This window comes from Bufo gargarizans, chromosome 4 (assembly GCF_014858855.1).
Source record: "Bufo gargarizans isolate SCDJY-AF-19 chromosome 4, ASM1485885v1, whole genome shotgun sequence".
NCBI lineage: Eukaryota > Metazoa > Chordata > Amphibia > Anura > Bufonidae > Bufo > Bufo gargarizans.
The window spans coordinates 247,865,130-247,879,403 of record NC_058083.1 but is presented as its reverse complement, the minus strand read 5'-3'; the positions used below and the strand labels follow the sequence as shown (position 1 = coordinate 247,879,403).

Here is a 14,274-nt window from a genome sequence, read left to right as displayed (position 1 = left end):
GCCTGCGCCCGACGGCATTGGCATTGGTCGCCTGCGCCCGACGGCATTGGCATTGGTCGCCTGCGCCCGACGGCATTGGCATTGGTCGCCTGCGCCCGACGGCATTGGCATTGGTCGCCTGCGCCCGACGGCATTGGCATTGGTCGCCTGCGCCCGACGGCATTGGCATTGGTCGCCTGCGCCCGACGGCATTGGCATTGGTCGCCTGCGCCCGACGGCATTGGCATTGGTCGCCTGCGCCCGACGGCATTGGCATTGGTCGCCTGCGCCCGACGGCATTGGCATTGGTCGCCTGCGCCCGACGGCATTGGCATTGGTCGCCTGCGCCCGACGGCATTGGCATTGGTCGCCTGCGCCCGACGGCATTGGCATTGGTCGCCTGCGCCCGACGGCATTGGCATTGGTCGCCTGCGCCCGACGGCATTGGCATTGGTCGCCTGCGCCCGACGGCATTGGCATTGGTCGCCTGCGCCCGACGGCATTGGCATTGGTCGCCTTTCATCGGGGCAGAAGAACGGAAATTGAGAGCTTTGATGTGAACGTAGCCTAACCAGTAGTGTATTACACTGCAGATTTTCCACACGTAAAGTAGGCATAAAATACGCACCGTGCGCACGTGCCCTTGGAGAGGTTTTATAGGGTCATTTCTCCAGACTTTCAAAATTCAGTGTATGTTTGAAACAAACAGCTAAACACAGACTCTAAATTTCTAAAATTGATCTGCCAATTAGATATATTTGGTTATTGATTATATGATCATCAGTACTTAAAAGAACACTAAGCATAGAAAATGCACAAATAAGAAATCCCAGTCATTGCTCCATTCATCTCCACCTATTGTGTGTCCAAGGAGGTCAGCCATGTCCCCCCTCCCCTATATCCTGACTGGAGCAGGAGCTTTTGTCACTGCTCTGTCTACAGTAGGACACAAACATCGTTAAGTCCCATGAATTATAAACCCGTCCCCCACCCCTTTGCGTAAAATTGAAGAAGTCAATTGTAAAAGATGCCTTTATACATTGCAGGAGTTCTACAAGTTTCTACATATAATCCTGCAGACTGGCTGACGGAGGACAGCTTTCTCACACTTCCATTCTCATATCGGCCTTGTAGGTCTACTGGACTGTACCCTATAGTAATATTTTAAAAAAAAGTGCTGATGATGTTTCTACAAGTATTCTTCGCTGTGCCATGTCTTGGGACTAAAACTTACTGTTGGGTAGGAAAACAAGAATGATCTTTATAGAGGACCTGTCACTTCTCCTGACATGTCTGTTTTCATAGCTCCATGCCGAGCTCCTGGAGCATCTATTCTTACGGCTCTATGTTGTGCCAATCCCCTATTATTTCTACTAGAATTTATGAATAATTGCTAGCAGTCTGCAGTAAGGATACAGAGGGGTGTTACCAGCTGGGGGTGTACCTGCACAGACTCACTCTATCCAATCAGTGCTGCCATCTTCAGACTGTGTAGAGACACTCCCCCAACTGGTAACACCCCTCTGTACCCTTACTGCAGACTGCTAGTAATTATTCATAACTTCTAGTAGTATAAAAAAAATGAGTTTCCTCAAAAAAAATCAAAATCCGAATGGTAATGTTTTAATAATAAGCCTCGCCCCCTCAGCCCCGCTCTGCGTGCAGCCAGTTTGTCCATGGCTGCACGCGACATGAAGGAGCTTTAGAGAAAGCTCGTCCATGGCTTTATTCTAACTGCACATGCGCTGCTTTTCCTAATAAGAGCAGTACATGCCCAGTCTGCCCCGGCCACTGGCGCGCTCCCTGCTCCGACTGTCTTTACAACCGACTTATTCCTGTCAGAGTTCAGAGCGGGAAGAAAAGTAAGAGCGCACCAGTGGCAGGGGCAGACTGGGCATGCGCTGCTCTTATTAGGAAAAGCAGCGCATGTGCCTTTAAAAGTCATTCCGTTTGCTTTCCGTTCTAATAGAAGTCTATGGGAATCAAAACGGATCCGTCTGGTTCCCGTTATGTCGACAGGACTTTGTTTTCCGTCTTGCATAACAGGACCCAGACGGATCCGTTATGCTTTCCCATAGACTTCTATTAGGATGGAAAGCAAACGGAATGCCCTTTAAAGGCTTCCGTTTTGCAATCTTTCTGGGCATTCCGTTATTTTCCATTATAACAATGTTATAACAGAAAGCCATAATGGAATCCCTAACGCTAGTGTGAACCCACCCTTACTTGTCTTGCCTACACCTTCTGTCAATTTGGGCTCGCCTACAACATGAGACTATGTTTAGGTTTCCAGGGCCACTTTAAGTTCCCAGTCCGCCCCAGTAGAATTCTTATGTGTTGAACATTGCTTTCTAGCTACGACAGAGACATTTCTTCAGTGCAGTGACCTTTGTTACTGGCAGCACACACATTGTCTGATCTAGGCCCCAGCGTCTTGTAGGAGCAGTAAAGTTAAAGATGTTGTCCGGGTTCAGAGCTGAACCCGGACATACCCATATTTTCACCCAGGCAGCCCCCCTGATGTTAGCATCGGAGAATTTCATGCTCCGATGCTCTCCCTTGCCCTGTGCAGGACCACGCCGGACAAGGGCTCTTTCATTTACAATAACACACTGCCGGGCAGAGGCTTCTGCCCAGCAGTGTGTTCGGTGACGTCACCAGCTCTGATGGGCGGGCTTTAGCGCTGCCCTAGCTGTTTTCCAGGCTAGGGCAGCACTAAATCCCATCCATCAGTGCCGGTGATGTCACCAGGCTCACTGCGGGGTAGAAGCCTCCGCCTGGCAGCCCTAAAGAGAGCCCGGTTTGTCACCGGAACTCCAGAAAATGCCTTTGCACTGCGCAATTTAGCGCAAAGGAGAGCATAGGAGTATGAACTGCTCCGATGCTCAAGTCAGGGGGGCTGCCTGGGTGAAAATGGGGATATGTCCGGGTTCAGAGCTTTAAGGCCTCTTTCACACTTGCGTTGTCCGGATCCGGCGTGTACTCCACTTGCCGGAATTACACGCCGGATCCGGAAAAACGCAAGTGAACTGAAATCATTTGAAGACTGATCCGTCTTCAAAATGCGTTCAGTGTTACTATGGCAGCCAGGACGCTATTAAAGTCCTGGTTGCCATAGTAGGAGCGGGGAGCGGCATACTTACAGTCCGTGCGGCTCCAGGGGCGCTCCAGAATGACGTCAGGGCGCCCCATGCGCATGGATGACGTGCCATGCGATCACGTCATCCATGCGCCTGGGGCGCCCTGACGTCACTCTGGAGCGCCCCGGGAGCCGCACGGATGGTAAGTATGCTGCTCCCCCGCTCCCCACTACACTTTACCATGGCTGCCAGGACTTTAGCGTCCCGGCAGCCATGGTAACCATTCAGAAAAAGCTAAACATCGGATCCGGCAATGCGCCGAAACGACGTTTAGCTTAAGGCCGGATCCGGATCAATGCCTTTCAATGGGCATTAATTCCGGATCTGGCCTTGCGGCAAGTCTTCAGGATTTTTGGCCGGAGCAAAAAGCGCAGCATGCTGCGGTATTTTCTCCGGCCAAAAAACGTTCCAGTCCGGAACTGAAGACATCCTGATGCATCCTGAACGGATTTCTCTCCATTCAGAATGCATTAGGATAAAACTGATCAGGATTCTTCCGGCATAGAGCCCCGACGACGGAACTCTATGCCGGAAGAAAAGAACGCAGGTGTGAAAGAGCCCTAAGGGGTAAAATAGAAGCTGTGCTTGCAAGAGACCTGGAGGTCAGATCTCCCCTTCTGCTACAGGTTATACATTTATCATGAATTAAAAGTAAACCGCCAAATTAAACATTTTTCAGTTGGTGACTGGAGACTGAGTAAGGCCTCATGCACACGACCGTTGTTCTGGTCCGCATCCGAGCCGCAGTTTTTGCGGCTTGGGTGTGGACCCATTCACTTCAATCGGGGCCGCGAAAGATGCGGATAGCACTCTGTGTGCTGTCCGCATCTGTTGCTCCGTTCTGTGGCCCCGGAAAAAAAATATAACATGTCCTATTCTAGTCTGTTTTGCCGACAAGAATAGGCATTTCTACAATGGGCCGCCTGTTCCGTTCCGCAAATTACGGAAGGCACCCGGGCGGCTTCCGTGTTTTGCGTATCTGCAATTTGCGGACTGCAAAGAAAAAAAAGGAACGGTCGTGTGCATGTAGCCTAAGTTAGATGACAAATTCCCCCAGTGTAATACACCCTAATGAGGCGTTCTGGCCAAAACGGCATCTTGATTTGCGGCCGGAATACCGTTTAAAGAGTTTGCAGATACTGGGCTTTTTAAAATATATTTTTTTAATTCATGATTAAAAGTCACACATTTATTGTAACGATAGTCTATGGTGTCACTCTGCGACAAGTTGCGAATATAGAACGACAGACACAAAAATCCATCCAAGCTGGATTACTGTGCAACTGTCGCGTCGCAGTGCAACACATGTCGCCGTGTAGCCCGAGATTGGATAGGATATCGATGAAGTGAAGGGGCATAGCTAAACTTTGGAAATGTGTTTCCCCCTTTTGATACAGAAAAAGCCGTCAGACATGAGCCATCCTATCCTGTCCCTCCTGATCCCAAGGGGCGATCAGACTGGATCAATGTTCAAAACAAGAATTCGATATATCTACAGGAGCATGGATGTCAATTATTTCCACAAAATCATCTAAGCTGTGTCTGCTCCTGAGGAAGACACTTCCACAGACTTGACGGCATGTCACTCCGCTCGTTGTCATTTTGTTACTATGTGCCAGGATATAGTCGTGCAGACATTGCAACATAGTGTACATAATGGACAAGGTAATGTACTGTACGTCCCTTGTTTTAGTCTATACAGGAAAATATTCTCAATGTCTTCCCTGCAGGAAGCCTAAAGAAACAAGCATTCCAGAGATCCTGGGGAGGAGCAAGGAACAGGAAGCCATGAAGACACCGTTCCTTTCCAGGACTCTGTACATCAGTCACATGGCCTTGGTCAGTGATAGCGAACCTATGGCACGGGTGCCAGAGGCGGCACTCAGAGCCCTCTCTGTGGGCACCCGCACCCTGGAAAGAGTCTATGGTGTACCAGTATACCTTAGACTTTTCCTGCCATTTATCAGTGCAGGACGCGCTATGAGCGGCACAGGCAGCGCACTGAATGTAGGCAGGGTGTTATAGCTAAGGGTACTTTCACACTAGCGTTATTCTTTTCCGGCATTGAGTTCCGTCCTAGGGGCTCAATACCGGAAAAGAACTGATCAGTTTTAGGCCTCATGCACACGACCATTGTTGTGTTCCGTTTCGCAAAATGGGATTCCGTTGTTCCGTGATCCGTTTGTGTGTCTTCCTTTATTTTTGGAGGACCACCAGACATAAAGGAATGTAAAAAAAAAAATCTAAGACAGGTTTGCCATGCAAATGATAGGAATAAAACGGATGCGGACGCAGATTTTTTAGCGGTCCCATTGACTTGAATGGGTCCGCAAATTGTTTTCCGCAGAAATAATAGGTTATATTTTTTTGACGGACTGGAACCACGGATGCGGATGGCAAACGATGCACTATCCGCATTTTCGATGGCTCCATAGAAATGAATGGGTCCGCACCTGAAACGCTAAAATCGGCGGAACGGACGCGGAAGCAAACAACGGTCGTGTGCATGAGGCCTTATCCCCATGCATTCTGAATGGAGAGTAATCCGTTCAGGATGCATCAGGATGTGTTCAGTTCAGTCTTTTTTGACTAATCAGGACGGAGATAATACTGCAGCATGCTAAGGTTTTATCTCTGGCCAAAAAAACGTAATACTTGCCGGAATCGGCATATTTCTTTTTACATAGGAATGTATTAGTGCCGGATCCGTCCTTTCGGTCTGCGCAGACTAGTAAAAATGTGAAAAAAAGAAACAGATCCGTTTGTCCGTATGACAAACGGACAGACGGATCCGTTCTTACAATGCATTTGTAAAGTTTGCCATCACTGACCTAGATGCATTTCAGCCCCATTCAAATGAATGGGCCTGAGCTGCAATACCAAACACATCCACTATACAATGTACGGCACTGTGCTTGGTAAGCTCTGAGGGTGGTGCTGCAGCGGTCATCGGAGCTCCGGTGAGGGAAGCGGCCTCTTAAAAGAGCTATTCAGCAGGAGTTCTGGGTGTTGGACCCCCGCCAATCTGATATTGATGACCTATCCTGAGGACAGGCCATCAAATTCCCAGAAAACCCATTTAATACCCAAGTAAGATAAACCACTATAAGCATCAACAAAGAAATCAACAACAAAAAAGAGGGAGGGGGGGGGGGTTTGCATGCTGAATAAAAAATAAAAACACACGTCAAAAAGTAAAACAGAAATATCAGGACTCCTCCTCCATCAATGCTACGCCACTGGGGGGGGGGGGGGGTTACACTGAAGCTGCGTCAGAAAAGCAGTGAATCTATGTTTATATGGAACCATTATCTATATATATGGAACCATTAATTTCAACAGGTCCACAAAAAAAAACTAAAGGTGTTCCGTGTGAATTCCGTATGTCCGTATTTTTGTTCCGCAAAAAAATAGAACATGTCCTATTATTGTCCGCATTACGGACAAGGATAGGACTGTTCTATCAGGGGCCAGCTGTTCAGTTCCGCAAAATACGGAATGCACACAGACGTCATCCGTATTTTTTGCGGATCTTTTGCCTGAGGCCTAAGGGTGAGTAATGCCTGCACTGCATTTCATGGTGGCAGGTTCCCTTTAGGCTCCTGCAGCACATTTCTTAGGTGCGCTGGCTATCGCCCCTACGATACCCTTCCATATATCATAGTCGAGACATTTCTAGCGTAAAAGCAGATACACATAACAACCCAGTGACCATGGCTTAACCTTTAAATGCGAATCACTGTCAGTTATAAGCACAAAAAAGCACCTACCAGCACTGGGGTGAGTGGCAAATAATAAGCAAGGCGATACCCTGTATAAGAGGGCTGTACGATCCAATGCCTATATACACTGAACGGCCACTTTATCAAAGTGTTGGCCCCTTTAGCACTTCAGACAAGTAATGGCGTATGAAATGCTAAAAGAGCCCATTGCATACCCACATACCCATCAAGCCCCTCTGCCACCCATAGTTGCCATACTATATAAACAGAGTGTTTCACTCCCCTGCATAACTGAAACGGGACGGATCCGTTTTGCAGCCCATAGACTTCTATTATGACGGAATGAATAACGGAAAGCTATGCATTCCGTCATAGAATTGCGTTATGGTCCGTGGTAACGGAATCCATAACGCAATTCTGCTTTTACCAACAAAGTGTGAACGCATTTCATAAGCGGAAATTCGCTCATCTCTAGTATCTGCCACTGACTTTTCTCCCTAACAAAACGGCTTAAAAGATAGATTTTTCCACAATTAACCCTGTAAACGTCAATACTTATGACATTTACCTCAGTGCTAAACCAGTTCGGCCGTGCACAGACCCTGCAAACAGCAGCTCCAGTCTCAGATTCCTGGATCCATGTAAACATGACTTGGGGGAGCGGTTCTGTGGGACACTGAGCTTTGCTCAGCTATGGGTAAGGTGTGTGCCCCGTGCCCGTGCTGCAGACCGCAAACTGTAGTCCGCAATGCACGGACCCCGTCCACGTGCATGCCGTTTGCAGATTAAAGTCAATGGGTCAGCGATCAGCAAGAAGCATGTTTTATTTTTTTGCGGTGCAGAAGCATGTACCGAAATCCAAAGGAAGCGCTTCCGTAGGCATCCGATCCATGCGGACCTGCTGTATGAGGGCCACAATACGGGCACAGCCCTAAAGATGTGCCTTAAAGAGGTTCTCCGTGAATGATTCAAAACTGCCCCAGCAACCTGGCCGCTTACACTGCTCTACAATAGAGGGTAATGATGTGATCCTGCCTATGATATGCCATCCTGAGCACTCTTTTAATGATATTAGTTGAGTATTAGGGCTCATGCACACGATTGTATGTATTTTGCGGTCAACAAAAAACGGATCTGCAAAAAATACGGATGAAATCCATGTGCATTCCGTATTTTGAGCAACGGAAAAGCTGGCCCTTCATAGAACGGTACTATCCTTGTCCGTAATGCGGACAATAATAGGACATGTTCAATTTTTTTGCAGAACGGAAATACGGACACACGGAGTAACTTCAGTTTTTTTTGAGGACCCATTGAAGTGAATGGTTCCGCATACGGTCCGCAAAAAAATGAAATGGACACAGAAATAAAATACGTTCGTGTAAATGAGCCCTTAGGCTATATATGGGGGGTGTCTTGACTCTCTCCTGAAAGCAGTCAGAGGTAAGGGCTCATTCACACAAACGTATTATTTTTATTTTTTTGCCCGCATCAGATCCGCATTTCTTGCAGGTTGGATGTGGACCCATTCAGTTCAACGGTGCCGCAAAAAATGCGGACAGCACACCGTGTACCGTCCGCATTCGTTTGTCCGGTCCACTTGCAAAAACATAGAACATGTCCTATTCTTGTCTGCATTAGACCAGAATAGGACAGTTCTATTATGGGCCGGAGGTACGTTCCATAAAGTGCAGGCGACCCACGGCCAGTATCCGCAATTTGCAGACCGGAAAAAACAGCTACGGCTCTGTGCATGAGCCCTAAAAAGGATTGGGTGTGCTGGGTTTCAACATGCCCAATCTTTCAGTTCTCATTGCAAACAAGATGCCACTGGAGATGCCCGGCAGCTGATCTCTCCACTGAAAACACATGTGTATGGGGAAGTCAGGACAACCTACATGTACTTGGCTTACAGCCATCTAAGGAGCATGGCCTCCGCCAAATATTTGGAACACAAAAATCTGTTTAGTCCGTGTGGTCACACCTGTACAGGGATGATATGCGGTAAGGGCGAGGTAACTAGGAGTGCACAAACCGGATAGACTATGCCTTCTATTTTTACTGCAATTGCGATCTTTGCATAACCTTGCAGCCCAAAATCCAAAAGACTCACTGCTAGAACCTGGGCTTGGTCATAATTTGTCAGCACAAGACGTACAGAAGATTTTTGGTCACCTCACCAGAAACAATGACATCAGGCATCCTGCTTACCAAACACACTGTGAAAACGTGTAACCGCCTGGACGGCAGGCTCACCGACTAGTCTGACTCACGAAGGGTAGAGAAAAGAGCCGCAAGAAGCATGATGCTCCACACCTGCCAAACTGAGCAGGTGTATGAAGAAACAGAGACATCATCAGTGGGGGCTGGGCTAGGAGGAGATCACAAAGAATGTGGAAGAACCATATCTTTATCTAGATGCACATTATGCCAATTACTTCCCATTCAGCAAAGAGCATTAGTCACTAAATACAACATGGTCCTTAAAGGGGTTGTCTCATTCCAACAGATGGCATTTATCTTCTAGAGAAAGTTGATACAAGGCACTTACTAATGGATTGTGATTGTCCATATTGCTTCCTTTGCCGGCTTTATACGGCCATCGCTGCGGCGCAAATACAAGGTGGCTGGGACAGGAGCTGCTGCGTATGTATACTGTGCGGTCCCACAGTCCCAGCCACCAGCACTTTTACCTGTATTGTGCAAGCATGACCACCTCTGCTGGATTACAGGGTGGTCGTAACCATAGAAACAAGCAGTGTATAATGTGAGAGGAAAATAAATCCAGCCAGCAAAGGAAGCAATATGGACAATCCCAATACATTAGTAAGTGCCTTGTATTTACTTTCTCTACATGATAGATCCCACTTACTGAAGTGAGACAACCCCTTTAATAAAAATAAACTCAATTCATTAAGAAGAAGTGCAATTCTGAAGTCTGGGACAGACACAAGATAGTAGAGCTACAGAGCCGGACAGGAAAATAATTGGTCGTACATGTGTGCGACACAAAAGTGCTAATATCTACACCGTACACACACATAATACCAAACAACTGGTAGCGCAGCAGAGGTCAGCCCGCTAGGACCCCCACCCATCACCAAAACCGGGTTTTAAGATCTATAGGACTGACGGAGACAGCCGAGTACAACTTGCTGTACTACTGTACATATACGTTTGGCGGATCCACAAAATACGGATGCAGTCCGTGTGCATGCCGCACTTTTTGCAGGCCCCATTGTAAGGATGCCTATACGCAGAACAGAATAGGACACGGCCGCAAAGATGTGGACGGCACACAGATGGCATATTTTGAGTCCCCATAGAAATGAATATGTCCACGTGTTATCCGCAAAAACTACATATCGGATGTGGAAAGAAAATATGGTTGTGCGAATGTAGCCTAAAAGGGAGGGCGAGAGGATGCCTGTTTCAGCAAATGGTTAAAGTAGAAAGCTCAATAACAGGGATCAGCACTCCAGCTCTTATGAAACTACAACTCCCAGCATGCACACTTTTCTTGGCTCTTCTTGTGACTCCCATAGAAGTGAAAGGAGGATTCTGGGAGTTGTAGTTTCAGAACAGCCGGAGGTTGCTGATCCCTGCTCTATAACCTACTGTTTAAATGATTGACCAAATTATTGTCTCCTGAACGACAAGAAAATAGCAATAAATGATGACGTTCTCTCCAGGGAGAGAAAAAGACAAAACGTTCCCCTTTATCATCAGCTCATGGGACCACCGTGTTCTCCAGGCTCTCATCAGAGAGACCCCAAGGCAGAAACTACAAGACATCAAAAATCCTAAATTGTTACAACGCACAGGAGGTTCGGCAGGTTCTCAGTGACATAAGGAAACCGTCAGCAAGACCATTATGCAGAATAGCGGGTGGGGGAGGGGGGGTCTCATGACTAAGATCTGTTAATTAGTATAGAAATGTAGAATAAATGACATCAGCCGTCACCCTTGTACTCTATTCACTTCTAGTCAATCATTGATGGCTCCACAATTCTTCTGATTCAGAAAATCGGGGTTCAGCAATAAAAGGCGACCACGACCGCTTCTCATTGTGACCCACATACTGGATGTCAAGTCCCTACTAAGTCCCAGACACAACCGTGACCGCTTCTTATTGTGACCCACATACTGGATGCCAAGTCCCTACTAAGTCCCAGACACAACCGCTTCTCATTGTGACCCACATACTGGATGCCAAGTCCCTACTAAGTCCCAGACACAACCGCTTCTCATTGTCACCCACATACTGGATGCCAAGTCCCTACTAAGTCGCAGACACAACCGTGACCGCTTCTTATTGTGACCCACATACTGGATGCCAAGTCCCTACTAAGTCCCAGACACAACCGCTTCTCATTGTGACCCACATACTGGATGCCAAGTCCCTACTAAGTCCCAGACACAACCGCTTCTCATTGTCACCCACATACTGGATGCCAAGTCCCTACTAAGTCCCAGACACAACCACGACCGCTTCTCATTGTCACCCACATACTGGATGCCAAGTCCCTACTAAGTCCCAGACACAACCGCTTCTCATTGTGACCCACATACTGGATGCCAAGTCCCTACTAAGTCCCAGACACAACCGCGACCGCTTCTCATTGTGACCCACATACTGGATGCCAAGTCCCTACTAAGTCCCAGACACAACCGCTTCTCATTGTCACCCACATACTGGATGCCAAGTCCCTACTAAGTCCCAGACACAACCGCGACCGCTTCTCATTGTGACCCACATACTGGATGCCAAGTCCCTACTAAGTCCCAGACACAACCGCGACCGCTTCTCATTGTCACCCACATACTGGATGCCAAGTCCCTACTAAGTCCCAGACACAACCGCTTCTTATTGTGACCCACATACTGGATGCCAGGTCCTCTACTAAGTCCCAGACACAACCGCGTCCCAATGCTAATGTCATTCAGAAAGACTAGCTGAATGTAGCAGAGGCGAGACTGTCAGTTGATGTAGCTGACCTAAGTTTGTTGGTTGGCACAAGTTACCTGGATGAGGAGGGCAGAATGGGTGACGTGCCTCTCCCCTCTGGAGTAGTGATTCAGTAAGGCTGCAGACCCCAACCTGGAGTCAGGCAGTACAAAGCATTCCGCCCCTTTCCCTTTGGAAAGTTCTCCCGATGCACAGAGGTGACACTCCCAGCTCTGCTACATCTACAGTCAATACTACACTGTGATCATCCCACTCCACAGGTGAGACTTCCTAAGTTTCCCCACAGGCAGAGATGACAGCAGTGTGACAGCTTCCACTAGGAAGTATCCCAGCAGCTCAGGGCACTCCATAGGGAAAGCAGGGGGTCCAGGCAGGACCGGGGGAGGGGGCTCCGGCACAACAAACAGTCCACGCTACTCACCCGCTCCGCCGCACGGACACCAGGCCGGGGACACTGACACTCTGACCCCGGAGCACTGCACAGCCTCAGCGCCCAGCCAGCACCGGAGAACTGCCCCGCTGACGTCACCAGGCCGCCCGCCTCCTCCATGGCCGGCCGAGGGGGCGGGGCCTGTGCCGGCTCACCTTGCGTGCGGGATACTCCCCCTGGATGATGGAGCCTGGTAAAGGCCTGGGACTGACCGCAGCGCCATCATGACACGTTTAATAGTGGAGTAGTCACCCAGCTTTCCCAGAATCCCGAATATATCAAATACTGAGGCACTAATGCATACAGGGTCACTGTGCCCCCCACCTGGATTAAAGGGGTGTTCCCCTTCCACTATACATGTAAAAGATAGAAGCTCTTAGTGCACATTTTTGATCACACGTGTGTGGGGCCCATCTACCAACATCAAGGTGGCTTCTGCAGATCGGTCCCTAACGCTAAGGGCTCGTTCACACAAACGTTTTTTAGCGTTCTACATACTGGCCGTTTTTTGCATTCGGTATATGGTCTGTATACGGAATCATTAATTTCAATGTACTCCGTATGCATTCTGTTTCCGTTTTTCCGTTCCATTCAGAGATAGAACATGTCCTATTAATGCCCACAAATCATGTTCCGTGGCTCCTTCAAGTCAATGGGTCTGCAAAAAGAAAAAAAAACAGAACACATATGGAATGTACTCCATATGTCTTCCGTATCCGTTCAATAGAACCATCTATTGAAAATGTTATGCCCAGCCCAATTTTTTCTTTGTAATTACTGTATACTGTATATGCCATACGGAAAAACGGAACTGTAAACGCTACTGAAACGTAAAAACGGCCTGCAAAACACTGAAAAGCCATACGGTTGTGTGAACGAGCCTCTCCTGGGCTTGACTGAAGGCTGCAATGTTCAGGGCGGAGTAGGAACCAGCTACATATACACTCAGCTCAGAAGCAGTGATGGCCAGTTCTCGGTGTTCGCCCACGAACACATGCGGGCTGCCATCTTGACTCACAAGTCCGGCGATGCACAGGTGAGCCCTTACCTGTGCCTGTGCCGGTCTGAAACAAATGCGGTCACCGGGAGCAGGCAGTTCCGAGAACAGCCCGATGTAGGCCCCCGACAGCTTTTCTCAGAACTGCCTGCTCCCGGTGACCGCACTTGATTTCAGACTGACTCGCGGCGCAGGCACAGGTAAGGGCTTACCTCTGCATCCTTGAACTTCTGAGAAAAGATGGCAGCCCGCATGTGTTCGCTGGCGAACACGGAGAACTGGCCATCACTGCCCAGAAGCCCTGGGCAGATGGGTGAGGAGTGCTCAGTCTAAAAGAGGCGCTACCCCCAATATATACTACAAGAGGATTCAGACAAGCGCGTTCATAGTCGCAGGTGCACATCCATAAGGCTAGCATGCAGACAAAACAGGTATGGCAGCACATTACTCATACAAACAATAAAACTGGGGATAGGGATTATACTATACTAAAGTGGTATTATACCTACTATACATGGAAACGTTTGATCGGGAATGTGCGCAAAGAGCTTCTATTTCTCCATGTATGTAGGTATAATACCACTTTAGTATAATCCCTATCCCAGTTTTATTGTTTGTATGAGTAATGTGCTGCCATACCTGTTTTGTTCGCTGTCTGCATGCTAGCCTTATGGATGTGCACCTGCGACTATGACCGCGCTTGTCTGAATCCTCTTGTCGTATAGTTGTATCTGACACCTCGATAAAGGAGAACTCCACAATCTCATATAAGTGGCCGCCCCGACCTCTCTAAGGCCTCTTTCACACTACAGTATGTTGAATTCAGTGTTTTGCGTTCCGTTTTTCACTGATCCGTTGTTCCGTTTTTTGCTTCCGTTGTGGTTCCGTTTCCGTTCCGTTGTTCCGTTCCGTTTTTCCGTATGGCATATACAGTATACAGTAATTACATAGAAAAAATTGGGCTGGGCATAACATTTTCAATAGATGGTTCTGCAAAAAACGGAACGTACTGGATGCCAAGTATGTGTTTCCGTATG

General features: G+C 48.1%; 1 protein-coding gene across 5 annotated transcripts in view; it reads right to left on the bottom strand.

The window, feature by feature from the left end:
• The window catches only part of MYO6 (myosin VI), a 254,132-nt gene extending 241,790 nt beyond the window's left edge, over positions 1–12,342 (bottom strand). For all 5 annotated transcript variants that reach the window (XM_044290290.1, XM_044290291.1, XM_044290292.1 and 2 more), the window contains exon 1: positions 12,232–12,342. The gene's annotated coding sequence lies outside the window, so the exon portion shown is untranslated. The remainder of the gene's footprint in view (positions 1–12,231) is intronic.
• Between the last annotated feature and the right edge of the window lie 1,932 nt (positions 12,343–14,274).